Raw genomic sequence first — 11,533 nt, forward strand, 5'->3', positions numbered from 1 at the left:
CATATTATCATTTCACATACCGTACCTTGCCCACTCACGTGCACATTTTCATTTACATATTTATTGTTTTTTTATTACTTTTTCAAAACTCATGTCCTCACATTGCATACATGCATTCCATTCATTTGCATCCCACTCGCATTATTCGTGACTTCTTCAAAGGATCGTCATTGGGCTTCACAATTAATGTGATTGGCACCACTCAACCTTTGAAGAGAAATTTCCCCCAATACCCCTAGGTCTAGGGTTTGCATTCATGTAGTACATCCAAATGTAATAAATTCTTTGGCTAAAGCAAGAAAATCTTTGATTAAATCAAGCAACTAGCCTTGGCTAGGTCGAAGGGGTGCCTTGGATTTTATCCTTGCCTTCCCTTTCGTCAAATGTGACTCCCGAACCTTTTTCGTTGGTTTACGTGGACTAGGAGTCGTTTAAAAGGGGTTTCTTACTACTTTTTCCTATTTTTCTTTAAAAATTCATTTTTAGGTGACTTGGTACACCTTAACTCATTATCAAGTGGCGACTCCGATTTTTTATTTCAAAAAACCCTTTTTAAACTATAATTTTGGGTCAAATCGTCGCATTCTCAAACCCCCATTTAGACCCATTTTTCTTTTAAATCACAATTCATTTTCCAAATCACAAATTGAATCAAAAAATACATTTTTAAACCATTTATTTATTTATCAAAAAATGGGGCGCGACAGTTGGCGACTCCACTGGGGACATTCGAGAGTCCGAGCAAATTTGATTTAATCAACCTTTTTCTTCTTTTAATCTTTTCATATATCACATTTGGGTGTTTAGGATTACATTTTTTCTTTTATTAGGATTTTTGCATTTCACGCGTATCCAACTACTCCCTCGCTCGTGAATGTATGATTGGTTGATTGGATGTATGTTTACTTACTTACCTCGCGCTCGCATTGCATTTGGGGGGGGGTGTGTGTCACCTTAGAGCCTCACGTTGGTTCTCGATCCCTCCCCTCCAAACGAGCACTAGCATACGTGCATACGCTTTAATTTTTAACCCCTCATTTATTTTTCTTTTAGTGGCTTGTCACGCCACTCCACCCTATTAGGATTTTAGGCGACTCACTTGGACGTGTGACCGTGACACGACGTGTGCGTAGCACGATCCAAGGGGTCACTTAATCTTCCGTTTTAAGCTTTGGGTTAATAGCCTTTAGCTTTTAGTCGAAGATTAAGGATTTTTGATAGATTCACTCAGACATGTGGCCGTGACACGACGTGTGCGTAGCAATGTCTGGGGAATCGCTCGAGCCACCGACAAGGAACCTTGGGAGTGATGACCTTTGGTTTCCAAGTCTGAAGGCTCGGGGACCTATGACCTATCGAGTCTAGATGCATTAGTAAGCCCCAACCTCATGCATCCATTTTAGAATTGCCTAAGGTAGAGTCAACCTTGCCCTAAATTAGGAGACACTATTCACGAGGGGAGGGGTCCAACCCCTTTCTCCTTTTTATTGCTTTACTTCTTTGTGTTGATTTCGTTGCTACAATGTGTTATGTGTATATATCTGGCTGAACTAATTTTTCTTGGTTTTATGACCTCATTGCATTCACAAACCCTAGCAAATAAGAGGTCTGGCATGACCTTCTTTTAGGGCCTACCCGTGTAAATAGGATATTGCACGTTTAAAAGTTTTGGTATATTATGTTCATAAATTAATAATGTCATGCCATTTTAGGCCCACCCTGGCGAACAAAGGGCTCCTTAGGTCAAGTCTCATTTCAAATTGCATGTTTCCCTGCTTTGATAAGAATGACATCATGCATAAGCCTTAGAAAGGGAATGCCACTTAGGGAATCCCACATTAGGGACAAGCCAACCTAAATCCCATGGGTATTTAACCCAATTTTTTGGGATTTGCACGTTTAAATTCCTGTTAACCAGAGAAATGGGACCTGTAGGTAAGGTATCTGACCCCGGTTTTGGTTTCTAGATGGACAATCCTCGCCGAGTGCAACAGATGTTAGTAGTGCCGCCGGAGGTACAAAGATGGCCCACATTACTTTCACCCAATGAGATTAACCAAATAGCCGATCGATTAGGACGCATCGGGGATTTCAAGGACATTAAGTCCGATGGATATTTGGTAGAGGCTTTGGTGCATCTCTGGGACCCCACTTGTTCTGCTTTTAGACTTGGGAAAAGGGAGATGACCATAACGATTGAGGAAGTTGCCGGATTTCTCAATTTGCCGATCCAAGGAACTGCCGTGATATTTCCGTTAGTATCTAACAAAGATGAATTTTGCCGTTTCACTGGGTTAAAGGAATCAGTACTGCAAGGGGCAGACCAAAATGTAGAGGTGAAGTTCTTATTTGATCGATTCGCATTAAGAGATGGTTTTGAGAGGCATCGAGGGGATTTTTCGTTTACGTCCGAGGAAATATGGGAACGAAAGAGAGTTTGGGTATATGGATTAGTCATGGCTGGAACCTACTTTTTCCCTAGGAAAGACAAAAAGATAGCCTTCAAGTTCACTAAAATCTTGTACGACTTGTTTCTAGGAATAAAAGATAAACAGTGTTCCATTGTTCCAACTATTTTGGCCGACATCTTCATAGCTTGCACTACCTGTCAGAGAGGGGAAAAGTTCTTTTGTGGGTCAAATTTGATTTTACATGTGTGGGGGATGGAGCACTTCATGAGACGACCGTCTATTCCCGAGAGTCTACCAATGGCCGGATATAATTGGGTAATCACACATCACAAGAGGATCAATAGTAGGAGTTCACCGTGTAATGCATCCGAGTTTGTGAACTTTTTAACGAATGTGACCAATCAAAAGGTGAGATGGGTATTGGATTGGACCAATTGTGTCAAGCCTGTCCTTCGCACCAAGGCATCCGAGTTTGTTCCTTTATTGGGCACTCAGGGTATCATGGCATACAATCCAAGAAGGTTCCTCCGACAATTAGGGCGAGTTCAAGATGTGCCGTCTGCAGTTGATCTGACTACATTTACCATCATTTTCGACAAAGGGATATGTCCGAGAGAAATTCCGATGAAGATTCTTCTTGATGAGGCCTGGGAGACGTTGTCCGACGATGAACGCGTCAAGTACGTTCCAGAACTCAAACAAAGGGGATTGACCACTCCGCAATACGAAGACTGGGTAGGAGGATCCGTTGCGCAAGAAATTCAAGATGAGCCATCTGAGGAGGTGAAAAAGTTGAAAGTCATTATCGAAGCAAAGGATAAGGAAATTCTGCAGTTAAGTAAGTCTGTCGAAGCATACAAAGGGATGGCCGAGCAAAGCAACCAATTGTATGAAAAGGAACGAGGAAGGCGTCAAGAGCTGAAAAGGAAATGTGCAGAATTATATGACCAAACTGAATGTGTTAGAATTCCATATGCTAGGGAAACAAAGGACTCTGTATTAGATAGGTTCAGAAGTTTTGGTAATCTTGTACGGAATCGTCTTCGTGATATGATGTAAACATTGGCAAGTTTATCAATGAAAATGATTTTTCTTTTGCCCTCATTTGGAATTATTGTCAAAAACAGGTTTGTGTTACGGGTCCCATTTCGAAGGTGTTGCATCATGCTAGGCCTACCCTTGGCACAAAAGGGCCCCCCGATAGGACATGCATCCGAATTTTTTGGAATATCTACTAACTCTTGTCTTTTTCTTTCTCTTTGTTTTATTTTTGTTAAAAAAGCTAAGCCAGGGGTAAATCTAAAAACGAGCCATTTCATGTTTTCAGGTAATATTTAAACATAGCTTCTCGTCGAAGCCCCATTATCACGCGATCCCGAAGTAAAGCCCAAAGGAATCGTGTAGACATGAGTACTCAACCAGAATCGTCTGACAAGACCGCTGCAACTATCCAGCCGGAAGTCACAAGTCCCGGGGTTCAGTTGACTGAATTGCTTACAAAATTTGGGGAAATGGCATCTGAAATGGCCGCTCAAAAGAAGTTGATCGACGAGCTCGTTAGTAGCCGAGTGCAACCTGAACCTGTGCCCGCCACACAACCACAATTCGAACCATTTGTTATTCCGCCAATTCAAACCACGTTACCATTTGTTATTCCTCCAATTCAAACCACGTTTGAGGGAATTGTCAACCCGCAATATGCTTATACTCAAAATCCTCCGTTCTATCCTCTCTATGGGCAAGGATTTCATCCTCAGGGTGGTCAAGGTGGTCCAAGCATGCCTCCAGATCCACACGCTTTTTATCAGACTACTGCAGAGCCTTTTGTGCCGGAGGATATTGTTCAAACCAAGCCGGAAGTAGGGGAGTCATCTGCCCCAATTGATCTGAAGTTACTTAAGCGGTTGGACCATTTCGATGAGTTCATCCGGAAAAGCCAAGGTTTAAGCAAGCAAGGGGTGCTAGACTACGATGATTTGTGCCTGTTTCCAAATGTACAGCTGCCAGTGGGATTCAAGACCCCGAAGTTCAACAAATATGATGGTACGGGCAACCCGAAGACACACTTGCGTTTGTTTGCCAACAAGTTGGGTAGACCAGTGGATGACGAGAACTTGCCGTTAAGGTTATTCCCGGAAAGTCTAGAAGGCGACGCCCTTGATTGGTATTCGAATTTAAAGCCGGAGGAGGTGAAGACCTGGGTTGACCTGTCCAATGCTTTCATCAGGCAGTACGAGTATAACTGCGAGTTGGCTCCGACACGAACTACGTTGGAAGGGACGAAAAGAAAACCCTCCGAGGATCACAAGACTTATGCCAAGAGGTGGAGAAAAATAGCTGCAAAAGTCGAGCCACCAATGACCGAGGACGAAATCATACGTACTTTCATAAAAGCACATGATCCGCCGTACTTTGAAGAGATTTTCCGTATGACCGGATGTTCGTTTGCTGCAATTGTAAATAAACTTGAGGAGTTTGATGACTTTGTAAGAGTTGGGAAGATTGTTAATGTCTCTGCTCTCAAATCCCAGTTGGATGCTTTACAAGGGCAAGGAAGCAATGTGAAAAAACCACAGTTCAAAAAGAAGGAGGGGGATGCAGCCTTTATCTGGAACCAAAACCCTTCACCCCGACCTCGATACCAACACAATCCAACCTACCAACCACATTACCCTTACTACTCAGACCCGCACCATGTATATACTACCAATATCCACCACCCTCGACCTCGCCCGAGCTATCTTAACTCACCTGTAGCCCATTTTCAAATCACTCAACCAAGTCCACCCCAAAATCGACCTCGCCCTCCATATAACCCAAGATTTCCTCCCCCAAATAGACCTGTTTACAACCATACTCAACCTCTTGAACCTTACAACCGACCCCCTAGCCGTACATTTACCAATTTAGGCAGGCCTTTAGACCAACTGTATGACCAGTTAAAGGCCGCCGGGAAAATTGGTATGGTACCCCCTCCTACCTATCCATATGGTATGCCCGCTTGGTATAACCCGCAAGCTGTCTGTGCTTATCACTCGGGGGCACCCGGACATTCCACTTTGGACTGCAAGGCTCTTAAGCATAAAGTTCAAGATATGATTGAATCTGGAGAAATTGTAATTAGAAAGAGGGAGGCACAAGGGCCGAATGTAAATAGGAACCCCTTGCCGGAACACGTTAATACCATTGGGGTCATTCTGGATGACACGGAGTACGTGGAACAAGTCAAAGAGATGGCTAGGGAAGCTGAGGTGTTTGGGATCACAGACCAGCCATTTGTCATAGAGTTGCCATCCGAAGAAGATAAAAAGCCTTTTATCTTGGATCTCACGCCAACTGAGAGTGAGGCTTTAGAGCCAGTATTCATCGAATTCCCGAAGCAAGAACCTGTTTTAAGTCTGCAGCAAGTGCCATGGAATTACGATGAACCTGTCATACAGATTGGGGAGAAGTCAATTGCAAAGAAGGAAGTGTCAGTGGTTACCAGATCGGGGAAGACTGCCAGTCCGTTTGAAACTGCCATTCCGATTCCAGCAAATAACTCTGAGCCGCCTGCTAAACCAACAATCACCGAGAAAGAAGCCTTGGATTTTCTTAAAAGGCTCCAGAGAAGCGAATACAATGTAATCGAGAAGCTAAGCAAGTCACCTGCTCAGATATCCATGTTGGACCTGCTCTTTTCATCAGACATGCATAGGGACGCGCTGATCGAAGTACTGACTAAAGCTCAAATCCCTAAGGATATTTCAGTTGATAATTTCTCGCACGTGGTTGGAAGTGTGTTATTTACCAAACAAATTACTTTTTCTGACGATGAGTTGCCGGTGGAAGGCATTGGACATAACAAGGCCCTATACATAGTTGTGAGGTGCAATGGGAAAATGCTGCCGAAGGTATTGATTGACAATGGATCTGCACTTAATATCTGTCCTTGGAGTACCTTGGAAAAGCTAGGGTTGCAAGATATAAAGCTGAGACCTTCAGGGACCATAGTTCGAGGGTTTGATGGAGCACAAAGAGAGCCAATAGGAGAAGTGGATTTAGTCGTCGAGATGGGGCCCGCCCAGTTTCAAATAACCTGCCAAGTCATGCACTTTCCTAGTGTTTACAATGTTCTGCTTGGAAGACCGTGGATTCATAAGTCTGGGGCTGTGCCTTCTTCATTACATCAATTGCTGAAATTTGTAGTAAATGACAAGCTGATAACTATCTTTGCCGAGGAGGATTGCCTTGTAATTACCGATTCTGAGTCCAAAGAAGAGAGTAGCCGAAATGCCACCGTGACCCCTCATAGCAAGGCTGATATTGTCTCCGTCAGTTGGATAACAAAGGAGGAGCGAGCTCTATCAAAGGCCAGTGTCATGATGGCTAAAGAAATGATCCGTGGAGGATATGAGTTTGACAAAGGGCTGGGACGAGACCTACAAGGAATTCTGAAGCCAGTGGAGATTGTGGAGAAAAATGATTCGTTTGGTTTGGGTTTCCGACCAACTGCTAAGGACATTAGAGAGATGAAGGAGCGCAAGAAAGCGGAGAAGGAAGGAAGGCAAAGGGCTCTTGACATTCCACCCCCGCAATATACTTTCCCACGACCAGCCGAGGTGATCATGTCAGAAATCAACCCAGTTGACGAAATTGAAGCAAGTTTGGCCCAATTGTTCGTTGGGGCAACATTTGAAGATAGTGTTCCGAGCGAAGCTGAATTTCCTGACATCCTCGATGGATCAATTCCCAACTGGACAGCCGAGACTCTGCCCATTCGAAAGGAGTTTCGGTAAACTGAAAGGGGTTTATCATTCATGTGAATTCATGAAAATACTTTTGCATCTGTAAATAGCCAATGAAAACAATTTTACTTTTGACTAACATTTGCACATGTAAATATTGTTAAGTTTTCATTTCCATTTGCTTTCAATCAAAGGCTTTATAGAAAGTGCACAAGTTTTTCTTGTCATGTTGTGTTGTTTATTCGCTTGTTTATATTTATATTGCTTGTTCATTTGTTTGTTGTATGCTTATCTGCTTATTATCCCACATTCGTTAATTCTTTCAGATGGCCAAAAATAAAATTATTTGACCCTTTGGATATCACAATTCTGGAATTCAATAACGGCAATCTCTATATCACTCATGACTTGGAGGTCTGTGAATCCGAACTCCAAAGCGAGAGTGATAATGAGGAGGTATTCGATTCTTTTGCAAAGGACCTTGAACAATATGAGGAAAAACCAAAACCGAACCTGGAAGAAACAGAAAAGGTTAACATTGGCACTGAGGATGAAGTTAAGGAGGTGCAAATTAGTATTCATTTGAGTGAAAGACAGAAAAATGAGATGCTTGAATTCTTGACCATGTTCCAGGATGTATTTGCGTGGTCCTATGATGATATGACTGGCATTTCAACTGACGTGGTAGTGCATAGGTTACCCACAGACCCTTCTTTTCCACCCGTAAAGCAAAAACCCAGAAAATTCAAACCAGATATGAGCCTTAAAATAAAAGAGCAAATTGAAAAACAACTCAAAACCAACATTATCATTGTTTCCCATTACCCAATTTGGCTTTCGAATCCAGTCCCTATTCCAAAAAAGAATTGAGAGGTGCGAATTTGCGTTGATTATAGAGACCTTAATAAAGCCAGTCCTAAAGATGATTTCCCTCTACCAAACATTCACATTCTCTTAGATAATACTGCCGGACATGAGATTGAATCCTTTTGCGATTGTTTTGCTGGCTACCACCAAATTTTGATGGCAGAAGAGGATAGGGAGAAAACTGCTTTCATTACCCCTTGGGGTACCTTTTGCTACCGAGTCATGCCTTTCGGTTTAAAGAATGCTGGAGCAACGTATCAGAGGACCATGACAACCCTATTTCATGATATGATCCACCGGGAGATGGAGGTCTATGTGGATGACATCATAATCAAGTCTAAGAGGGCAGAGGATCATTTGGTTGATTTGAAGAAGTTATTCGAAAGATTGCGGAAGTACAATTTGAAGTTAAATCCTGCGAAATGCGCCTTTGGAGCACCTGCGGGTAAGCTGTTGGGATTCATTGTTAGCAAGAAGGGCATAGAAATAGATCCGGCGAAAATCAAAGCAATTCGAGATATGCCAGTGCCGAAAACTCAGAAGGACGTGAAAAGCTTCTTAGGGAAGATCAATTTCATCGGGAGGTTCATCGGCCAATTAACTGCCACATGCGAGCCATTGTTCAAATTATTAAGAAAGAATGTACCGTTGTATTGGAATGAGGAGTGCCAGCAGGCTTTCGACAAGATTAAAGATTATTTGTTGCATCCACCAGTCTTAGTGCCGCCCAAACCAGGCCGACCTTTGATTATGTATTTATCTGTACTCAATGGAGCAGTAGGGTGTGTTCTAGGTCAGCACGATGACTTTGGAAGGAAAGAACAAGCCATTTACTATCTAAGCAAGAAGTTCACGCAGTATGAGGCTAATTATTCATTCATTGAGAAAAGCTGTTGTGCATTGGCCTGGGCATCCCAAAAATTGAGACACTACCTGTTGAGCCATACCATTTATCTTATTTCCCGATCTGATCCTTTGAAGTATCTTTTGGAGAAACCGATGTTAACCGGACGCCTGGCCAAATGGCAGATAATTCTCTCAGAGTTTGATATTGTTTTCACTTCACAAAAGGCGGTCAAGGGGCAAGCTATAGCGGATCATTTGGCGGAAAATCCAAGGGATGATGATTATCAGCCACTTCATACGTATTTCCCTGATGAGAAAGTTTTATTCGTAGGCGCTACAGATGATATAAGTGAACAAAGCCCCGAATGGAGGCTTTTCTTCGACGGAGCTTCAAATTCTCTAGGAGCTGGAATTGGAGCCGTTCTGGTTTCACCCGAAGGGAAGCACTATCCTGCCGCTGCCAAATTGCAATTTGCTTGCACAAACAACATGGCTGAGTATGAAGCTTGCATTTTTGGTCTCAAAATGGCTTTAGAAATGGAAATCAAAGAGTTGATAGCTTTTAGTGACTCAGATTTGCTCGTGCACCAAACCTTGAAGCAGTGGATAACCAAAGATTCAAAAATTCTGCCCTACCATTGTAGTCTGCTCACTCTGGCCAAACAATTTCAAAACTTGGAGTTCAGACATCTCCCGCGAGCCCGAAACGCATTTGCTGACGCTTTGGCCACCTTGGCTTCTATGATCCAGTATCCAGATGAGTTGAAGATCGAACCGATCCAGATTCAATTTCAAGACAAGCCTGCCCACTGTTGGGTTGTAGACAAGTCCTCGGACAATATTCCTTGGTATAATGATATTAAGGAATTTCTTAAAACTGGGTCTTACCCTCTGCATGTTAGTACCAAGGACAAGAGCTTTCTGCGTAGAATGGTTTCAAAATTCTTCTTGAGTGGAGAAGTTTTGTATAAAAGAACCTCAGATTTGAACCTTTTAAGGTGCATCGATGAAGATGAAGCTCAGTATATGATGAAAGAAGTGCATAGTGGCGTCTGTGGACCTCACATGAATGGCCATTTACTAGCGAAGAAAATCATGAGAACCAGATATTTCTGGCTTACTATGGAGCATGATTGTATAGACTTTGTCCGGAGATGTATAAAATGTCAAATGCACGGTGATGTAATACACGCTCCACCCACTGAGTTGCATAGTATGATCGCCCCGTGGCCCTGTTCAATGTGGGGTATGGACGTGATTGGTACAATCGATCCACCCGCTTCAAATGGACATCGATTTATATTGGTGGCAATTGAGTACTTTACCAAATGGGTTGAAGCGGAGTCGTTTAAACATGTGACGAAGAAGGTAGTTGCCAATTTCTTGAGAGATCACATCATCTGTCGCTTTGGAGTGCCCGAAACGCTTATTACAGACAATGCCAAGAATCTGAACAATGACATGGTGGATGGATTATGCGAGCAGTTCAAGATCAGACACCGCAACTCCGCCATTTATAGGCCCCAGATGAATGGAGCTGTAGAAGCTGCAAACAAGAATTTGAAGAAGATTATCCGCAAAATGACTGAAAGGCATCGCGATTGGCATGAGAAGTTGCCTTATGATTTTAATGGCGTATCGGACTTCTATCCGGACATCAACTGGGGCAACGCCATATTCACTCATGTATGGAATGGAGGCTGTATTACCAGCCGAAGTTGAAATTCCTTCGTCACGAATCCTCATGGAAGCCAAATTGGAGGAGGCTGATTGGATGAAGCAGCGCCATGAGCAATTGACCTTGATCGATGAAAAGCGGTTCAATGCTATCTTTCATGGTCAGTGCTATCAGAAACGTGTGGCCCGGGCTTACAACAAGAAAATCCACCGGCGTGCATTTGAAGAAGGTGACAAAGTACTAAAGCGAATTTTGCCGATGCAAGATGAAGCTAAAGGCAAATTTGCTCCAAATTGGCAAGGGCCGTTGATTGTCCAGAAGGTATTACCTGGCGGAGCCCTTATTTTGGCAGAAATGGATGGACGAGCATTCCCTCAACCCATCAACTCAGATATGTGCAAAAAGTTTTTCATTTGATTATGCAAATTTTCTTTAGAAATTCATGCAAATGGCGAAATGCAAGTTAGGCCATCTTCTTTTACACTTAAAATATCTTATCCCTACTTGTCCCCTTTGAACCATCAGAATTGACAAATTTTCGTTTGATAACCCCTGAGAATTGCAAACCCCACACTGGGGCAAAATTTATTTTGGAAAAGAGATGATCAAAAAAAAAAAAAAAAAAAAAAAGGAAAAAGAACCCCACACTGGGGCAAATTTAGTTTTTAAAGAAAAATGCAAGAGTGAGAAAAATGCAAAGAGTGAAAATCCGATCAAACGATTTCAAAATAAGTGCAATCTCAAGTTATTTCACACCTCGCATCAATTTGCTTTCAAGCCTAAACTTTTCTTGAAAAACACCTCACCTAACCTCACTACAAATCCCAAAGTCCTGGCTTTCGTCCCTTGTTGCATTTTTACTAGGAAATTTGCTAATCAACTGGCAAGTGATGTCCGTAATGCCTTCGCCTAGTCTTACAAGAGAAGTGCATTTTACTGATGCCTGAAATCTTTAACTCATATTTCTGAGTCGATCATGCTCGAGGAGTTTCATTGTTTTTTAG

General features: G+C 42.6%; 1 pseudogene; it reads left to right on the top strand.

Moving 5' to 3' along the window:
* Positions 1 to 4,189: 4,189 nt before the first annotated feature.
* Positions 4,190 to 10,946, top strand: LOC140007001 (uncharacterized; annotated as a pseudogene).
* The last annotated feature ends 587 nt before the right edge of the window (positions 10,947 to 11,533 follow it).

Source organism: Coffea arabica, chromosome 5e (assembly GCF_036785885.1).
Source record: "Coffea arabica cultivar ET-39 chromosome 5e, Coffea Arabica ET-39 HiFi, whole genome shotgun sequence".
Classification (NCBI taxonomy): Eukaryota; Viridiplantae; Streptophyta; class Magnoliopsida; order Gentianales; family Rubiaceae; genus Coffea; species Coffea arabica.